The following is a 16,815-nucleotide window of genomic DNA, read 5'->3' on the forward strand; positions in this document are numbered from 1 at the left end:
AGCAACTTTTCATTAAAACAGAGAAATAGAAGACTTTTCACAGTTCTCTATGAGATGCTTGAAAGAAATTTTCAATAACCACAATTTATGGACTGCTGAAATAAAAATATGATAATTTAGCAATTTGCAACCGTTGTTTCCTTTACATTGTTATCTTGTCAGAGATAACTAATTTTTTCAAGGTTTTCTGAACATCCAACATGAAAAATATGCCTCAGGAGTTATGAAGAGGCATCAAGTAAAGGTTCTGCCTTCACGAAATTAATAGGCAAATGAAAATGCACTTACTTAAAGCACTATACAAGTTTCTTAAGGCTACCAAAATAAAGTACCACAAACTGGATGATTTAGAAAAACAGCAATTTATTCTCTCACATTTTGGAGTCTATAAGTCTGAAATCAAGGTGTGGTGGGGTCATGCCCCTCCTACAGGGTCTGGGGAAGACCTCTCCTCACCTCTTCTGGCCTCTGGTGAGCCCAGGATTCCTTAGCTTGTCACAGCAAAAGTCCAATCTCTGCCTGCATCTTCACATGGCCATCTTCTTTATGCATTTGTGTTTGTGTCTTTGTGTCTAAATTTCCTTCATCTAATAAGGATATCATTTATATTGCATTTAGGGTTCATCCTAATCCAGTATGATCTCAACTGCAAATACCCTGTTTCCAAATAAGCCTCATTCTGAGGTTCCCTATGGACTCAAATTCTTGATGAACACTATTCAACCCAGGATGGGTACCATGGTACAATGTACAAAGTGACGTTGACATTGGGGCAGCAGATAGAGTACTACGAAGTATATGAAAGTGGGAGAGAATAGTACAGAGTAGGAGGATATGAAATTTTTAAGAAGCTGGCAGTTGAAATAGGCCCCAAATTAGTCAAATTGGCTTGTGGATAGATGTGCAGTGTTGTCTACTCTAAAAACAGAAGGATTAACAATGGCAACAAGGTTGGAAAACTAAGGTTTCAAAATAATGAGCACCTTAGAGTTTAGGGTAAGTCAAGGAGAAATGGACAAATTTTAAAGTAGGTGGGAGGAAAGCTTTAAATCATGAATAACAGGAGAGGTTGGTACTTTGTTCTTCGGACAGTAGAAAATCACTGAAGGCTTTTGTTGGTGTAAAAATGTTTAATCTGAGTAAATGTTATTATGTTCTAACTGAATACATGCAGTCAAATGATCAAGAATATAATCTGCCATGAAATTTTAGCTCAATTTATGGCTATTTAAACTTAGAAGAGTCTAAGCATAGCATTATATGCAGTTGTCAGTCATTATCAGTTATTATTAGTTCTAACAAAATCTTTTTTTATTAGAGAAGTTGTGGTTTTAAAGAACAATCATGCATAAAATACAGGATTCCCATATACCACCCTATTATTAACACCTTGCATTGGTGTGGTATACCTGTTAAAATTGATAAAAGTGCATTTTTATATTTTAACTATTAATTATATTCCAAAGTTTATTGCTCCTCAGCTTTTCAGCTAAGATCAAATGTATAGTCTGTGGACTACTATAAACCGAACTGTCGTTTGTGTTTGACAGGTCCACAGATTTTTCTTTTCAATTTTCATTCTAATATCATATATAAAGCCTAATACTTCACCCTTCAACCACACTGAGACACATTTTCCATTGCTGTTAATCAAAGTGGGTGAAAAGTGATCTTCTTTCAGAGGTAAGACACGGTGATTAAAATAGGAAAGCAGGCCCTCCTATTTGAGCTCTGCCTGTAGCGAGTGTGTCTCAATATTCTCGTATGTTAATAAGGAGTGGGACTAGATATTTCTAAGATCCTTTGTAGCTCTCCCCTTGTGTACTTGTGGAAGATTACTTGCTAATGTCTTGGGAAAAACTCCATGCCATTTCTTTTTACTGAGAAGCCTTATGGCCTAGGATAAGGCTCCTTCCATTATATTATTTAAAATCTGCTTTTAAAATGCATTTGCTTTTTTCCAACACATTTTTTGTTGAGCACCTACTATGCACAGGGCATTAAACTGGGCACTTGTGATATAATGTTCACTAAGACGGGATCCGGGCCTTCAAGAAATGCATGAGCCCTACACTCAGAATATAAGGGAATCGGTGGAGTAGCTATGCCAAAGTTTTTATCACAAAGCTCTCCCCTGAAGAGTAGGCAACAGGAGACTCGATAAGAGAACCTCAGCACTTCTTGCACCCCCAGCTCTGTTTCTGCATGGCTCCAATAACAAGCCAGTCCCCTGCAGTGTTGTTCTTCCTGAAAGTTCAAATCAGCCATCATCTTCAAACACATATTGTTTCCAAGAATGCCTTCCTATTCCACTTGTGCAAAGTAGAAGAAATTAGAATGGAAGAACGATGGGGTGTGCTGTTTACAAGCAGACACTTAAAGGTACAAATTGTGCTTCAACCAAGTGAAAGGTGTTTTCATTTTGAAAATGGAAAGGTTATAATAGCCAGCATCCAAGAATATGGAATGGTTCTGAGATATGATGCTGAGATGCCTTTCTTAATTTTTTCTTAATTTCAGGGAATCTTGGCACCTTGTTTAAGGATCTAAGGTGTGTTCAAAGTGAAATAGCCTGTAGTCAAGTTTTCACTGAGGTAGGAAGGAATGCTCATAACTCCACAGGGTGCACATTTGGCCTAGAACTTTAATAAAGCCAAGAAATAAATGTGGGTGAAATAAAACTGCATGAACACTGGAAAGGTATCCGTCCATTATGTGGCACCAAATAAAGCAGACTTTCTTTTAACTATACCTGTTTCTAAGTTAAGTTAGAACCAATGGTTCTCAGGGTGTAAGAGATCTATAGTAATTTCTGAAAATCCTTCCATCTGGATTCTCTCTATAACTGCTCTTGCTATTTTAATTAAAATTTTTATATGGATTTGTTTACTTATTTTGACTAGCAATTAGATTTCAGATTTTTTTTTAACATTTTAATTACACTACTGTGAACACACTGCCTCCCACTTTTCCTCAGCTCTTCACAGGCAAGCTAGCGTGGCACAGTGCCCGTAACAGGCCATGTGTTTCCTTACACAGTCCTATCCAAGAATTTAAGAGGCAAATAATTATCAAAATGTAAAACAAATTAGTTTAGTGAAAGCATATAACCCACAATTTTTTAATCTTAACTTAGAATATTCATTAGAGTTACAAATTCATTTCCATCAACATTTTCTGAGCACCTGCGGTGTTCATGCTAGATGTTGGAGCTGTATCTAAAAGTTGGATTAGACATGGTCCTGCTCTCAAGACACTCACAATGTTGTTGCAGAAATGGACATATAAATCTCTATCTATATTATGAGGTTAAAAAAGACAAGGACAATAAGAGGAAAATTAGCTAATCGAGCAGAAAGGAAATGAATGTTTAAAGGGTGAATTGCTTCCAACTAGCATAAAGAATTTCAGACTGAGCAAAAAAAAAAGCATGGGCTTATTAAAGTGCAATCGGGAACCGTGAAGAGTCTCATGTGTTAGCAGCGTGGGTGTGTGATGAGGAAAGCAAGTCGGGAGCAGATTTTTGAGAGCCCGGAGTGCCAGGTCAGGGACTGGACATTACCAAGAAGGCTAACGGGAGCTCCTGGAGCCTTAAAGCACACAGTGTGGCGGAGACAGCTCTGGACTTTATAAGGCACAGCTTGTGACAGTATAAATGGTGGATTTAAAGATTGGGAAACTAGGTACAAGGAGATCAGTTAGACACAATAGCCCAAGGAGAAAAGAAAAGGGAATCAACTAAGGCAGCGACAGCAGAAGTAAAAGAAGGGGCACACAATCAAAAGACGACCAGAACTAGAACCGACAGAGTAATAGTAGTTAAATATAAATGACCTGTTTTCTTTCGGCCTACCACTGTGCTAAGGACTCCGTGCCCATTTATCCCATTCAATCCTCATAACAGCCTTAGGAAGTAAGTTCTGTTTAATTACGACTGTTTTACAGATGAGGAACTTGAGGACTAGTGGCCTTAAGGAGCTTATTGAAATCACACAGCCAGTAAGTGTTAGAGCTGGGACGGAACCAGGTCTAACTGAGTCCAGAGCATAACACATCCCTAAGATAAATGGCCTCCAACTTACCTAGATGACCACGGGAAATTAGGAAGAAGTGGAAACTAAAGGTGATCATGTTGTTTCTGGATTGAGTGGCTGGGAAAATGGTCATCTCACTAACTCAAGTGAGGAATGTTTGAAGTAGAGCTGGCTCTGGTAAAAATAAAATAAAACAACCTGGAATATTGAAAATATAAGTGAGCATGTTCCGTGGAAGTTTAATTTAGGACCAAACATAGAGCTTGTCGAGTTACTCTTGTGGAGAAGGATGTAGAAGCCAGAGCAAAGTGTAGATTGCCAAAGTAAAAAAGAGTATAGGATGGAGCAACCATGCCTCAGTGGCAGAATTCTTGCCGACCATGCCGGAGACCTGGGTTTGATTCCCAGTGCCTGCCCCTGCCAAAAATGTATATATACATAGAGAGAGAGAGAGAAGAGTACAATGAGAAATAACAGAGCTGGGGGTAAATGCTTATGGTATTACTTATTTCATTCAAGGAATGCACAAAGGAGGATGTGTCTGAGAAGGACAAGGCGAAGGAACTTTCAAAGAGATGGTCAAAGGATCTGGAGAATGTGGAATTAAGGAAGCCAAAGCAGAAAGTTTAGAGAAGGAGAATTGGAAAAAAATAAAAGGACCATTTCCTAAAGCATAAGTTTCAAATATCAAAGTGAAATCAAATTGGAGGAGAAATGAGACGTGTTTGTTGGATTTGGCATTCGAGAGATCATTGCTGACATTTTAAAAAGATGGTTCAGAGAAAGAAAAGGCTTTGAACCAGACTGTTATGATGAACAGCAATGAAAGGCAGATGAAGAAGAAAAGTAGGTTTCTGAGACAAAATTGATTTTTACTGGTGAATGTGTTCATCTCCTCCCCAATCGCAGTGTTGAAATATTATACTGTTAAAAAACAGAAGACTACACTTTTATAAGCACTCTCAAATGTTCCCCTGGAGTAAGAGACATTTTGCCTCTTTAAACCTCTGTCATAGCCTAAGAGGATTTCTCAATCATTGAGTCAGAGGAGAGAGTTCCCTCTTCAGTCCAGATGTTTTCTTTCCTCAGAGGACATTCAGTTAACATGGCCAGCCCCGAGCCTATTTCTGCCCTATACAATTACTATGCAACTTAAGTAAAGTGTCTTAACTGGTTGGTACATCTGGGAAGATAAGTTTGGGCATGCTCGGCTCAGCCACTTTCCATTTATCTCTGAGGACTAGTATCTGGGCAGAAAGAGCACAGTATCAACTGCTTTTTTTCCAGGTAGGTGTCCTGTTGTTCCTGGAAGTCTGCAGTTTTGAAGTATAAACCTAAAGACCCCCAGCATTTGGTGTTTTGTCTGGAAACATTGAAAAATAAGATGCAAGGAGCGAAGCTTAGGAGAAATATATCTCTCTACAACACATAGAGAGACATTTTGGAAGGGCTGGGACATATGGTTTGGAATCTTTGACGTACATTTTGCAGCAGAATATTTTGACCTTTGAGGTTTGTAGTGGCTTATGATGTTCAAGTTTTTAAATGATGTGGCAAGAACCAGCATCTTTAAACCTTGTGCATGTGGATTTTTTTTTTCCATGAGCAGGCACCACAAAACAAACCCGGGTTTCCAGCGTGGCAGGCGAGAACTCAGCCTGCTGAGCCACCGTGGCCCACCCACGTGGATTTTTGAACTGGGTCTGTGGTGACTTTCTCTAGGGGAAATCAACTTTTCCTGGATGTAAGTCTACAATGGCCTTGACAAGGATGCTTGAGACAACGAAGGTCTTTAGCAGACACAGTCAGGTCAGGGATAAAGCTCTTGCTGCTTGACCCTGAGGCAGATTTGCAAATGATATGTGGACCAGGAAATTCACAAAAAAATGCCAATGGCTGCACAGAGATCTTCATGTTCAAGGGCATCTGAGGAAGAATTATGTCATAAAGGACCGGAGTTATTCTGCAAATTTGTATGCCTTGGTATAGTTGCTTTTAAAACACAAGACAGTTGAGTATCATCGGTGCTATGGAGTACTTCTAAGGTTCTGTCTTTACACTCATAGTGCCAGGCTTTGGGATGCAACAATAGATCAACTTCAACAAATCGTTCTCTCCATTCTATCTCTCTGTATTCAGAGTCAAGGAAGGGATGTGGAGTTATGGAGCTTGTGCATAGCTGGAGGAGTGTGAATTACTCAAAGATACTAGACAGGTTTCAAGGTGGGCTTTTACCTGTATCCTGTACTAGGAGTGAACCTGAGTGAGAACTTTATGGAATTCACAAGAAAAAGAGAACCTGGCAGAAATCTTGGGCCTCATCAAGCCTTCAGAAGCATCTTCAGTAGTTTGATTTAAGGAATCTGCTGCAAACACTTTCCTGGTTGAAATAAGTAGAGGGGCAAAATGAAACCATCAGTAAGAAGCAGATTTTTTAGGCCTAAGCAATTTCATAACTATAAGCATTGGTGTTATCCACTGCAGCACAGGATAAAAAAATGAGTTTCCATAATGTATGGTGGTGGCTAAGTGACTAGAGGCCATTACCTACACAGCACTGAAGCACAAAGAACAAGGAGCTCAAAGAGGGAATGGAAATTAAGAAGCCATGCACAGGTGAATTTTTCTCCCAGAAATGATAGGTATATTCTGCTAAATCCATTTGCTGGAGATTTGCCCCTATTAAACTAACTAATCATAGATTCTGCTTAATTTGTGTAGACTTATTGGTATCATGGTGAGAGAAAAAAAATCAAAAATTTTTTTCCATCATCATACGTGGCAGTCAGCCTCCAAGGTGGTCCCAGTGATCCCTGCCTGCTGGTAGCATGAACTACTCTCCCGCTGAAAGTGTTACTGGATGCAGTGACTCATTTCTCATGAATGAAAGACCAAAACATGGTGTATGACTCAGAGACCAGGTCATAGAAGACAGTGTGGCACCGCTGTCTTGCCTTCTCTCTCTCTCTCACATTGCTCACTCTAAGGGAAGCCAACTGCCATGCCATGACGACACTCAGGAAACTGACGGAGAGGCTCTCTCGCCAACAGCTAGTAAGAAACTCCAGGCTGCCTACAAGCACAGGCGCACCTTTGGAAATGAATCCTCCAGACTTCAGAAGACTACAGCACTGACTGACAGCTGTACGCCAACGTCCTGAGAGAGTCAGAGCCAGACACTCAGGAAAAGTCAAGTAACGCCCTCGAGGGGAAGATATTGCACAACAGTGTGAATACCAGGAAGCAGTGATCATTGGGAACCATCTTGGAAGCCGGATTCCTAAGCCACAGAAATTGATAATATGTTTGTCTGTTTAGGTTGCTAAATTGTGGGGTGATGCATCACACACATCAGACAATTAATACACTTCCTTCATTTAGGAAGTAGCTGAGTTTTTATTATAGACTTACTTAATATTAAAGAATGGGCACAGTGAATTTTATCTGGGAAAACTGTTCCAGGACCCAAGAATCACCCTCTTTCTTAAAGTTGGTATATAACTCTTTGGACTCTAAAAAGAGACATAGCATTTACTTTGTGTTAAATAAGGTAATAGCACCCATTCTCATGTATCTAGATAGTTGAGAAAGCCTCTAGTACAGATTGAGTAGGTAAAAAATGGAATTATGTTAATTTCTAATTTTAACTCATTTTGTCAGGAAAATTAAATTTTAAACATTAATTCTCTTAAAGTTTAATAGATGTTGCCTTTAATCCTCCCTGTGAATCTGACAGCAGAAAATAGCTCTTATTGAACATTCCTGGCATCATATTATTGTAGCATTTATGTATTCTATTTTGAATAAAATATGTATTGAATTTCCTTGTAGAACCAGTGATAAATTATGTTGGAAAGCATGGTTTGTGCATAATTTAGGATGAGGATTAGAATCACAGGCAAGTTTTTATCCATGTATAGAGTGGCCACAGAGTAATTCAACTAATGGAGTAGAAGATTCATTTTAGAGATTTCTTAAGGCAAAATAGCCCTTTCCCACCAGTGGTCCCAAGAGGATAATACAAGAGCAATAATTAGCCTTTTAAAGAGAGGTAAGGCATATCCGTGTGGATGCAGTTAATCAGCCCACCCTAGATTGCTGACTTCCTCCCAGAGCGTGAGAGCCCTCCTAGCCAGAAATTGGAGCTAAACCCTGGAGAATGTTTCAGGGGGATTCTGATGCTTCCTTCCTCCAAGGGCAGTTCTATTACTGCAATGCCTGCCGTCTCTCTCTCTGCCCCTTTACTCTGCCCTGAGAAGGTGGAGTGATTTATCTGACTGCCAAATTTGAAAAGAAAAAAGTGGATATCCTGTGCCAACCCCACCCATTTTTCCTCTTGAGAGTCACTTTTTTTCCCAGCTGTATAGGTTCACCATTGTTCCTGGGGCAGGCTCTCCCCAACAGCTAGCGCCAGTATTGCCTTGACAAACTCTGGGTTCAATTACCAAGCCCATTTGCCCCCTGACAACTTAACCTTTCTCCGTTTCTTTTTACAAAAAGTAATATTCTGACTTTTCATATAACTTCTGTCTGATGTCATGTCTCAATTTCTTTAGAACCTGGACAAGGAAGAAGGATATTATATATATTGGACCCCATCTGAGAACCCAACACTTCTTTCAAAATTCAAATAACTGAAAGCGTTCACTTTGAAATATTCAAAAGTAATGGTATAAAATTTCCTTTAAATTGTATGCTTTCATTATTAACAATATGATATGTAATGCATGTATTGATAGGATGCTCCCTTGAAAAATGTGTTTTCTTTGTTTTATGTAACATCCAAATAACAAGTAAAAAAGATGCAACTAATAACTCTATCTATCCTTTGTTCAAAATTGAGTTTTAGAACCAGAGAGATAAGACTTCTAATTTCAGATCTGCCCGTCTGGAAAATCCCTTAACATCATTAAAGCCTATTGTTGCATCTGTTTCTCAATCTTCATCGTACAATCAAGAAGTTGCAGCTACTCTGGAGGATTAATGCAAGAATCAAATGGAATAATACACACAACGTCAAGCCCAGCATCTGACTACACTGGGCACCCAACAAATGCGAGCTGTTATTATTTGACTTTAAAGTCTGTTTTGTTTTACTATATGTGCTAGTCTGAAAAGTGTTATGGTACCCCAGAAAAACCACCTTCTTTTCCTAATCTGATCTTGTGGGGCTAGACCAATTATTTAGGGTGGAAACTTTGAATTGTTTCCATGGAGATGTAACACACTCAGCTGTGGGTGTGATCTTTTGATATATGGAGCTGTGACTCCGCCCACTCAAGGTGGGTCTTGATTAGTTTACTGGAGTCCTTAAAGGAGCTCACGGAGATAGAGACAAGTTGGAGCCGATAGAGACGCAGGCATTTGGAAATGCAGAAGCCCCAGGAGATGCCAGGAGCTGAGGGAGCTCACAGAAGCTAGATGGAAATGAGAGCCGAGCAAATGTCATGTGACTTTCCAAGAGATGCTTAGCTAAGAGATGAAACCAAAAGTTATCCCCCAGAGCAGCTAAGTCAGGACCCACAAACACTGAGAGGAAGCCACTAGAATCAGAAGCTGGAAACAACAGACTCTAGAACAAGGACCAGCAAATGCCAGACATGTGCCTTCCATGTGGCAGACATCTGCCTTTCTCAGGTCAAGGTATCTTTCTCTGGATGCCTTAGTTGACATTTTATGGCCTTAGAACTTTACATTTGTAACTTAATAAATCCCCGCTATAAGAGCCAACCCATTTCTGATACATTGCATCCCAGCAGCTTTAGCAACTAAAACTATATAACAATATATTAGGAGCAAAATCTCAAACCATGTTATACCCAAAGGCTTTTTACATCATGAGGAAATTTCTTACAACTGTAATTTCCTTAAGATGTTTTTATTCTCAAGAACGGTTCTTCTGTTAAGCTTATAATTAGTGAGCACATTACGTTAGGTGAGTGTTGGGTTAACGTCTCTCCTTCTACTTTAAAATTCAAGATGTGCTACTTTAAGGCAATTCAAACTTCTTTTCAGCTTCCACCACTTAATTTGAATGGATTTTTTTGGATCTAGGGAAAAAGTAAGGTCAAGGAATAAAAGTCGCTGTGGATATTGCTTTAAAAATTTATAATAGGGCAGTGCAATGGTGGCTCAGTAGCAGAATTCTCACCTGTCTGCCAGAGACCCAGGTCCATTTCCTGGAGCATGCCTACGTAAAAAAAAAAATTATAATAATTTTTATACTTGATTTGCCTGTAGAATACCCATGGTACAATTTAATAAATTCTGGTTTTGTTGCTTTAGAAAAAAATTTTCTTAAATCACTCTTTAAGGAATTTTCTGGATAGTCTTTCTTGGATAAATTATTCCATTAACTTAACAGTCCCTGTGGAGAGACTAAGTTGTGTAAATATGACTAGAATAACATTGGGTCCAAAGTTGATCTCTCCCAAGATATAGACCTACTGCTGCCAAGCTATAAAAAATCACTTTTCACACATCTTGTGCCCATGGGGTTTCTTCAATGCTCAAGTTTCCAAACTGGCTCATAGATGCACTATTGGGTACTTTGATTGGACTCCTGTGTTTGCACTGTCTGATTTTATAGATTTAAATGTTCCTATATTTCCTGGCTTCCAACCTACCCTTCCCCAGGCCTTATGTTCTCATCTCCCTTTGTTCTCTACCCTAAAGCCTTAGCCCACACAATCCACTCCCAAGACCATCTCTTTCCATGGATCCCCAGAAATGTAACTCCCCAGAAACACTCATCAAGGAGGAGGGATTGCTTGTAGGAGTTAATACAAGCTGCTATTGAATGAAAGGAGGTTGAATTTCCATCACCATAATTTCCAAATAATGCAATTGAAATGACAAACACATCTATTAATAGTATTTGATATAGAGTTCTATTCTAATGGAGTGCTTGTATTTGCATTTTTTACTTAAAACACTATTGTTACATGAAAAGTATCAGGTGTTGCATTTATACCTTTAAGAAATGAACATTTCTCTTTTAAAGAAGGAAAATCAAATGAAAGTTTTCCTCATTAAACATTAAACAACATACAAAAGGAAACACAGCTAAATATTATAGTCTTTATGGCTTACCTATTTCTTGTCTTGACTTACTATCACATAGACCATATTTTATCATTTCCTGTAGTGAAATTTATTGCCAGAGATGAACATACTCCTTGGTAGGACCTGGCTATATAATTAAGTCCATGTTTAAAGGAAGCCTTTGTTTATTGATCTGGAAATATTGGCAGTTTGCTTTAGATTTCAGCAATAACCAAAATAAGATATGCCCATGGACACCAATGTCAAGGACGCATCAACCTTCCGAGTTCTGCATTCTTTTAAAGCAACCTGATGTATTCCAACCGCAGGGATGGTTCACGAGAGCATAGCAAAGATTGAGCAACAGTCCTCAGTCCAGCCTAGCCTTTCAACTTACTAGCAGTGGGGACGAAGCTCAATGCAACTTTTCAAGTTTCTATTCACTAAGGAGGAATAAAAATAGTTTCCACCTCCCTGGGTTGATGTGGAAATTAACTGAGATAAAATGTGTAATGTAATTACCACACTAGCTAGAATACAGTAAATGCTCAAGAAACATTAACTCCTTATCAGAGAAAGGGGATGTGCACTTATTTAGTATGAGTTTATGATGTAGACATTGAACAAGGTGTCTTATATATTGTCTAATTTAGTCATGTATTGGCTATATTAAAACATATTTTTCCTTTTTAATTTTCTTTGAATGTGGTTGTTCTACAGATCAAATACTTACATTGAATTTGCCCTGACACTTCATTTACTATTACATTCCTTGGGCCACTCAGCAGGTTTCTACTCTCGGAGAGATTTTCGAGCTGCAATCACCTTAAAATATTTGCCCAAACTAGTAATAAAGAAACTAATGGAGTGATGCTAACATGTTTTAGATAGAGATTTTTCTTTCAGACAGGATAGAAAAAAATCACTTGATCAGACCATTTTCAACCTAAGGTAAATTTGGAAGCATATTGATTTATTTTGGAGCTCTCTAAACTGCTTCCTTGATAACAAATTCAATCTGTGCTCAGCTTTTAAGGTTAATCAGAGACACTATCATTTTTTCACTAGTACTTAAAAAAATACTTTTCAGATCTTGCATCACACAGGGGAAAAATACATATAAATATATATATTTTGCTTCCATTTGAACCAACTACACTTTTTTTTCCCGTGGACTAGACATCTCATTTTTAATTTCAGCATCCATCTTATCTATATCTTCATACTAAAATCTTTTAACTCCATAAAAGTAGTCCTTTTTTATGTACTTTCCATTTACTTGTTTAATGATCAAAACTCACCACTCGCATCACTGTTCCCAGAAGATTCATTCACAATTCTGTTCTCTCACTTCCAAATAAATATGAATTACTTTGCGTAGGAGTGTCTCTGTCATTTTTATATTTTACCACTGCAGAAGTGGATCTTTTCCTTTTAGAGATCTCCCCCCTCCCCATGAGCTTCTCCAAAACTTCAGTGGAAAATAAATGCTATTGATTTATAGAAAGGGAGTACTTTATTTCAATATCTGATTATGTTTCTAATACGTAAGATTTGATATAGTAAATTGGATTTGACTAACTCACCCTCAGATTACAATCCCCTGGAGTGTGCAAGCATTATTGGAATCATTTTTATAATTCCCTTAGCTTCTAGCACATGGTTTGAACACAATAGGCACTTAATTAATGGTAAATGAATTGAATAGAATTTGGAATCTATTTGGAATTTGGAATGAATACCATGATTCAGCTACCTAAATTTCCTGGCCACCTTCCCTCTGCCTACAGTGGAAATACAGGAGTAATCAAAAGAGGCATGGTTACTGACCTCACAGAGCTTAGGGGGCTTCTAATCTCAGACAGATTCTCTGTCTTTCCCCAAAATATTACAGCAATTTTAATAAGTACCATCAATAAAATTGAAAGAAACTATATAAGTGTGTATACAAATCCTATTTTGCTTCTGCCAATAATGTTGCATTTTATTTCCCAGCCTCCTGTGCATCAAGGATAGGCCATATGGTACAGTTCTAGACAGGAGACATGAGTTCCTGGGAAATTGTGTATGCATGTTTGTGTGTTTTAAAAAAAGAATTCAGGCATCAATGGCACCTACCCTCACCAGCCTTGAACAAAACACAGTGCCGGGAACCCTCAGAGGAGCTGGCCCTGTCATCATTTGGCTGTAAACCAATGCCAGAGGTTGCCTAAATCTTGATGTCTAGTAATCTTAGAAAGTAAACCATTCCAGGTTTATGCTGTTCTTTCTTGAATCTTATCCCTATTTCATAGAAAAGCATAGTTAGTCTCATTCTCAAAAAGAGGAAAAAGTGACTCAGGAAAAACTAAGTTGTCCAAGGTCATGAATTTGTTATATGGCATAATGGAAAGAAAATAATATATACAAAACTTTGACTTTTAAACAAACCCCTAATCAAGTATTCAAGATGATGATTTTGGCAGCCTGAATACTAATGTATACAGTTCTGTCAGTTGTAACATTTTGTAGACAATGGACCTCAAGTCACTTTATCACCCAATCTTACCTTTGAATCTCTCATTTTTTCATATTATTATATTTTGCTTTTTTCTTTTTAAATAATGTGCCCATGCAAGGACTGTTATGATACGAATTTCTCTCACTTAATATATGTTTTTCTTAGTTATAATAAAGGCAGAGTAGAAACTCGATCAAATAATGGAAAACCTTGAAAACTCCCTTCATAATGGCAGAACTCAATGTCTTAAAGCAAAGGATGGGCCTCTTTATCCCTGCAATAAGGCCCTGTTATATAAAATATTATGTTCCAATTTATCTATAGCCAAAACATTGGTTTTCCCTCATGAAAATACTGCCGCCAAATTCCAGGAGTTCTGAAAAACAATTAACTTGTCAAGTTTAAGGCTTTTCATTCATAATTTGCACTGCATCCTGCCATTGATATTTATTTTAATCTTCTATTGATTTCTGTGGGAATTGTTCATGTAAAATGAAGGCAGGATATAGCCCCAAAGGAATTTCTGCTAAAAAGGTTCCCACTTTCATCTCTTTGTGTTTGATTTTTATTAAGTTTAGGTCATGATGTTTTCGATCTAAAAATAAGTCTATAGACTAGAGCTATGATAAAGTCTTCTATTTTTGCTTTCAGGCTAAAAGGTCAATGAGAATGCTAAAGTTTCACATGGAAGGATTACATTATAAATGATTTGTAACCCCATGTTTTTGCTCCTTTTTTTGAAAAAAAAAGAAAGACATTTATATTTTTAAAATGTCTATTTACTTTATATATCCTCAAATATCTATGTCCCATGATCTTTGCTCATGTGACACTGTGATATGCAAGTTTCATTTTTGAAATGCCCATTCAAACCATGTTCAAACCACTTTAAGATACTAGATATAATATTACACAGCCATTTAAAATTATACTAATGATGACTATAGAATCATAGATCTTGGAAAATTACTCTGAGTGGTGTGAAGTTTTTAAAAGACAAGCTTGAAAACCATATGTCCATAATTCTTACAACAATGTAAAAATGCATATGGATAAAAATTGGAAGTTAATTATGAAAAGTCAATATTTTGGTACAATGAGTGGATTTTATGTCTTATCAAAATTTTTAATTTTTAAAATTTTATCTATTAATATTAAAATTCAAATTCAAATATATATACATATATATATATATATAACTTGCCTTTTAAGTACGCCACATAAATACAGTCTTAATTTTTAACAAAAACAGAAATAAATGGAAATTATGTCACTGAGAATAAGCTGGGATGGGATCCCAGTTTTTAATTTGTAGTCCCTGATTATCACTTTTAGAGCAGCACAGGACACGTATGACCATGTGGTAACTTGTTTTTAAATTTTTATTGTCATGAAAATATCTTTAGAAATTATATGATATCAATAAAAATTAACCAAGAAAATTTTTGAAGTTGTCCTCACCATGGATAAAGTTATTCCTGGATCAAATAAGATAATGTACAGGAAAGCACTTTTGAAAATGCACATGAAGAGTGGTACAACGGTGCTCAGGGCAGAATTCTCACCTGCTGTGCCAGAGATCTGTGTTGGATTCCCAGAGCCTGCCCATGCAAAAAAAAAAAAAGTATACGTGAAAAGGAACATGGGAATTTTCAGTTTTACTCCAAATACCTACAAAATTAGATCTGTAATTTGATCTCAATTTTCTAATGCAGAAACTTACGTGAAACAAATATCTGAACTCTCAATATCACATGGCACCATTCATTTCTCAGTCCTTCAAGAAGAAAGTGGTTCTAAAATGACTTATTTTAAACCTGTTAGTCTTGAGAAAATCTCCTCCTGGGAGAGAAAGATCCTCACTCTATTATTTGAAAATGCATGTCAACGTCATGCATCACTATATATAAGTAACCTGAGTTACTTTATCAACATTCTGTGACAGACATGGAGATCAGTTTTGATCCTCTTTCGACAAAGGATCCTGTCTGAGGAGTGTGGTTCACTGACGGGATGGAATCAGTTTGATCCCAGCTGATGAGTAGATGAGGCAGTCCAGCACCGGCCTTCCCAGGCTTGCTCACGCCGGAATCTAACAGGCAGTCTCTACTCAGGAGCTCCCCGCTGGGCCAACAGATTTCATCAGATCTGTATCATGGCCTCACAGCTTTGATGCACCACCCTGCTTACGCCCCTTGTCCTTTCACAGGTGTTACTACTCACAGAAGGTTTTTATTTTTCCAACCTATCCAAAGCCCAGATCTGCTTCCCAGAAAACCCAGCTGACACCGCAAGAATCCAAAAAGCAGGCAGTCAAGATGCAGCTTTGGTCATGGGTCACTGACCATCCACCTGGTAAAGGCAACCCATTTCAAGTGTTATGTGAACCCCAATAGTCCCTGGCCAAAGAAAGCAGCCCAATTGCTAAACATTCACTAATGGTGACTTAGGAAAATTATTGCGGTAGAAGAGACTGTGCTGACTAGTGCATTTGAAGGTCACCTCCTTTTCTATTGTCAAACTTACATCTCGGGTTAAATCACAACACAGCCCAGCCAGAGTCTTGCCGGACCTGGGAAGGGAATCAAGGGCTATGCTACAGAGGAGCTGCAGGAATTTAGCCACCATATACCAGACCAACTGTGGGTGGGACCTTTTGATTCGTTTGTCTCCATGGAGATGTGACCCTGCCCATTCAGGGTGGATCTTAATTCACTTACTGTAGTCCTTTAAGAAGGAAACATTTTGGAGAAAGCACAGATGCTTGGAGAGCCAACACAGAGAGCAGAGAGATAAGACCAAGTGACAGATGTTTGAAGATGCAGAAGGAGGACAACCCAGGAGATGCCAGAAGCTGAGAGAGCCATTTGAAAGCAGAAGCTAGGAGAGAAGACAGCAGACGTTGTTGCCATGTGGCATCCCAGCTGACAGAGGTGTGGCGGCTGCTGGCCACCTTTCTTCTGAGAAGTTATCCTCCTCTTGGTGCCTTAAATTGGACATTTTCACAGCCTTAGAATTGTAACTTGTAACTTAATAAACCCAATTTATAAAAGCCAATCCATTTTTCAATATATTGCATTCCTGCAGCATTAGTAAACTGAAACATATTTTGTTACCAGAGAAATGGTTTGCTGCTGACTTTGGCAAACATCAAACATGTTGGAATGGCTTTTTCAATGAATAAGGGGAAGATTCTGGAAGAACTGTGGGGAATATAAATACAAAGGCCTTGAATGC

Source organism: Tamandua tetradactyla, chromosome 26, assembly GCF_023851605.1.
Source record: "Tamandua tetradactyla isolate mTamTet1 chromosome 26, mTamTet1.pri, whole genome shotgun sequence".
Taxonomy (NCBI): domain Eukaryota; kingdom Metazoa; phylum Chordata; class Mammalia; order Pilosa; family Myrmecophagidae; genus Tamandua; species Tamandua tetradactyla.